The following is a 4807-nucleotide window of genomic DNA, read 5'->3' as shown; positions in this document are numbered from 1 at the left end:
ATGGCCCGAAGACCCTGGCACAGCATATACAGCAGTGAAGAGGATTATGAAGACATCGAGATGTGTGACCATGGTTACAATGGGCTCCTTCCCAAGTCTGAAAAGCGACATTTGGGGAAAAGTAGGTGGACCAGGGAAGAGGATGAAAAACTAAAAAAGCTGGTGGAACAGAATGAAACAGATGACTGGAAAGTTATTACCAATTATCTCCCAAATCAGACAGACATGCTGTGCCAGCACCAATGGCAGAAAGTTCTAAACCCTGAGCTCATCAAGGGTCCTTGGACCAAAGAAGATCAGAGAGTGATAGAATTTGAACAGAGATATGGTGTGAAACGTTGGTCTGTTATTGTCAAACTCTTAAAAGGGAGAATGGGAAAACAATGTAGGAAGAGGTGGCATAACCAGTTGAATCCAGAAGTTAAGAAAACCTCCTGGACAGAAGAGGAAGACAGAATTATTTACCAGGCACACAAGAGACTGGGGAACAGATGGGAAGAAATCACAGAGCTACTGCCTGGACGGACTGACAATGCTATCAAGAACCACTGGAATTCTACAATGCGTTGAAAGGTGGAACAGGCAGGTTATCTTCAGGAGTCTTCAAAAGCCAGCCAGTTGACAGTGGCTGCAAGTTTCCAGAAGAACAATCCTTTGATGGGTTTTACTCACGCACCACCTTTTCAACTCCCTCCAACTGGCCAGCCCTTGGTTAGCAATGACTATTCCTATTACCACATTTCTGAGGCACAGAATGTCTCCAGCCATGTTCCATATCCTGTAGCTTTACATGTAAATATAGTCAATATTCCTCAGCCCGCTGTGGCAGCCATTCAGAGACACTGTTATTTGAAGGCCCTGAAAAGGAAAAGTGAATAAAAGAATTAGAATTGCTCCTAATGTCCACTGAGAATGAGCTAAAAGGTCAGCAGGCAGTAGCAATACAGAACCACACATGCACCTACCCCGGGTGACACAGCACCTCTATTGCCAACCACAGCAGACCTCATGGAGATGGTGAGCCTCTTTCCTGTTTGGGAGAACACCATTCCACTCCTCTGCTGGTGGATCCCAGCTCCCGACCTGAAGAATGTGTCTCACCAGCAAGGTGCATGATCATCCACCAGGGCACCATTCTGGATAATGTTAAGAACCTCCTAGAATTTGCAGAAACATTCCAGTTTATAGATTCTGATACTTCATCATGGTGTGATTTCAGCAATTTTGAATTCTCTGACAAAGCAGCTTTTGCACCTAGCCAGCATCACTCAGGAGTGAATAAACACTTGTTGGGTGAGGGTTCACTTGACTCACCCAAGGTCTTGTCTCCTTCAAGGCCCAGTGCAATTCCACTGGTCATTCTTCAAAACAAACAGGGCCAGGCCAGTCCCTTAGCTATTGGGAGGCTCCAGCTGCTTCTTCTTTGCTGAAGCCAGCAGCGCAGCTCCCAAGCCTTCCTCTGTCAAAAGCCTGCCCTTCTCTTCCTTGCAGTTCAGAAACACCTCTAGTAACCATGAAAACTTAGACTTGGATTGTGTATTCCTTAACTTCTCCCCCTCTCAATGGTCACAAACTGACTATTACAACACCATTCCATAGGGAGCAAATTGTGAAAATCCAAAAGGAAAACACCATTTTTAGAACTCCAACTATCAAAAGATCAATCCTAGAAAACTCTCCTAGAACTCCTCCTCCACTTAAACATGCACTTGTGGCTCAAGAAATTAAATGTGGTCCCCTGAAGATGCTACCTCAGACACCCACTCACCTAGTAGAAGACCTACAGGATGTGATCAAACAAGAATCTGATGAATCTGGCATTGTTGCTGAATTTCAAGAAAACAGACCCACCCCCCTTACTGAAGAAAATCAAACAAGAAGGGGAATCTACAACTGATAAGGTGGGAAAAATTTTCTGCTCAAGCCACTGGGAAGGGGAGAATCTGAAGACTCAACTGTTCATACAGGCGTCACAGATGGTGAGCTCCCCAAATATTGTTATGAGTTCTGTTTTAATGATGCCAGTATCAAAAGATGAAGACAGTGTTCTGAAAGCATTTACAGTACCTAAACACAGGTTTCTGGTGAACCCTTTTCAGCCTTGAAGTGGTGCCTGGGAACCCATCCTGTGGGAAGACAGATGACCAGATGACAGTTTCTTCTCAGATTCATAAATATATGAATGCATTCTCTGCCTGGACTCTGGTCATGTGAGACATTTCCAGAAAAACATTATGGTCCTCAGAACACTTCAGGTTGACTTGGGATATATCATTCCTCAACATGAAAACTTTCCAGGATTGGGAGAAGAACCTATTTTTGTTGTGGTACAATAGTTGAGAGCAGCAACAAGTGTATTTAATTGGATGTAATATTATTGGATTTCACTTAAGTAAAAAGAATTTTTAAGAATAAATAGCAGTCTTACCTAAATTATTAGTTAATGAATTTTGTAACCAGTTAATATGTTAAAGCAGACTTTTTTAAAAAAAATAGAAAATGATTTATCTGTATCTTATTTATTTATTTATTTATTTATTTATTTATTTTTCAGAACCGGGGATTGAACTCAGGCCCTTGCCATTGCCAGGGAAGCACTTATTCAACTGAGCCATCTCCCTGGCCCCTTTATCTGTATTTTAGAGAGGCCAACTGATCAGTATTTTTTCCTTTGTTGTTTTAAAAAAAATTACATGAAAAGGTACTCTAGTATTCTACTTAACTCAATCACTAAACATAGGTGCAGATTTTTACACATCAATAAAAGCATTACTATAATCATTGACTAAACACCTGGAACAATTAAGTGAGATTGTAAATGCTCATTTAAGGTTGGTGATATTGGAGGTACATTTGTTGTACTAAACCACTGTATGAGTCTTTTGCTAGCTTGCTTTAAAAGTTATTACTGTATGAAATAGTTTTATAAAAATTATATCTTTATTCAGCAATTTAATTTTGTAAGTGTCAAATAAAAACTGTCTTTTGTTGCTACAGTCTTAGCCTGTAGACATGCTGCTAGTGTCAGAGGGGCAGTAGAGCTTGAATGGAAAGAGAAGAAACTTGGGGCTAATTGTGTATGCACTAGTATCTCAGACTTTTTTATTTTTAAAAAAATATACAGTATTTTTCCTTTTTTAATACATTGCAAAAGTTCTTTGGGAGAATTTGCCTTTGTTGTTATGTGTTTTTGTTTTTTTGTTCCTTTTTGTTGTTGTTGATTTACAAAGCATGCATTGCACTTCTTTTTTTTGGTGGTGGGATCTGTGTTGTTTATGTCCTATGTTTTATTTGAGTTCAGCCTGACTGTACTTTAATTCAGGGGTTCTGAGTATGATCAGCACAACAGCCTCATGAGTCTGGTGTTTGCAGCTGAGGAGAGAGAGTCAAGTCCTGTGTTTGCCTCTGGGAAAAGACAAGTACTGAGATGAATAGTGAGTTTCTGCCATAAGAACATTTGGCACAGGATGGCCAGCACTAAACCTTTGATGACAGTGTACTTACTGCCTTGTAGCAAAATAAAGCTGTGCTCTTATTTTACTTAAAAAAGAAAAGTAAACAAATTGAAGCATTAACTGCTTCTTTCTATAAATCAGTGGAAATGCACAGTACAGTTGTTCAAACCACCCTGCTTACATACATAGATAAATCTCTTCCCCCCCAACTCCATCTCCTGTCCTCCTCAATTCAGTAACTCTTTTCTTTTGAATCGGTTCATTCCCTATTCCCAGTATCTATTGTATCCTTCAAATTTGATTCCCACAGGAGTTTGAATTCCCAGAGTTCCAACAAATCTACCACCTATTAATGAGTGGTTCACATCTTTTTAAGAGACAAAAAAATAGTATGTATAATTATGTCCAGACTATCACTGTGTATCAAAAACAGATGCTCAATTTTGAATGATCCTTTGAATGTGATCCTCCTTTAGAAAAGGTGAGTGAAAATATTATAGAAAGATCATTCATTACAAGTTTAATATACTGAGTATGATATTTTTATTATTTCCTTGTTGGCTAAAAGGAAATCCCAATTTTTTAGCTTTGGTGATACCAAATCCTCTCATTAAATGTTACATAGTCATATTTTCCAGTGAACAGAAATTAACAATTTCAGTAAAATTTGAAAGAAAATATACTTTCAAAATCATACTGTAAAATAAAATTTGCCATTTGATTGTAAGCAAATGCAAGTAAGAAAGATGATCAAGATGATTAATCCTGATGATCAAGATAACTCATACCAATATTGAAGTTAATACAGAAGCTGATAGCTGATAAGTTTTTGCAGACTTGGGGTATTCAAGTTTGAGAGGTTAACTGAACATGCAAATAAGCTTTTATTAACAACAAAATAAAGAGCTGGAGGAAAAGAGAATTAGTGACAAAGCTAAGGCCATAAGCACAAATGAGAGCTTAAGGTAGAAAGGGGCAATTCTTTAGAAGATGTTCATGTTCAAAGGAATGAAGAAAATATAAATAATTCAGGAACCTAGTACAAAATGAATGGCAATCTTCCAAATACATAAAGCAATTAAAAGTATGATTTCAAGGACAGGATTTAAATGACATTTTTTCCAAAGTTTCCTTTGTTTTTTAGCTCAGTAGTTCACTATGTTGTTGAACTCATGTAGCCTAGGTTGGCCTGGAATTCCTCTTGCTCAGTTTCCAGTGTGCTGGGATTATAGGTATGCATTAGTATACCTGGATAAGGACAAAACTTTTAGAAAGTGTAGATGTAGAAAAATTACAAACTACATTTGATCTGATGTGAATTATGTCCTTCAATATCCCTGAAAGAAAAATAT

General features: G+C 38.2%; 1 pseudogene across 1 annotated transcript; it reads left to right on the top strand.

Moving 5' to 3' along the window:
- Positions 1-2214, top strand: LOC101593073 (annotated as a pseudogene). The gene has a single exon (XR_002819622.1). The product of XR_002819622.1 is annotated as a transcriptional activator Myb pseudogene (transcript).
- Positions 2215-4807: the final 2593 nt, after the last annotated feature.

This window comes from Octodon degus, unplaced genomic scaffold, assembly GCF_000260255.1.
Source record: "Octodon degus isolate 3935 unplaced genomic scaffold, OctDeg1.0 scaffold00434, whole genome shotgun sequence".
Classification (NCBI taxonomy): domain Eukaryota; kingdom Metazoa; phylum Chordata; class Mammalia; order Rodentia; family Octodontidae; genus Octodon; species Octodon degus.
This window is presented reverse-complemented; position numbering and strand designations above follow the sequence as displayed.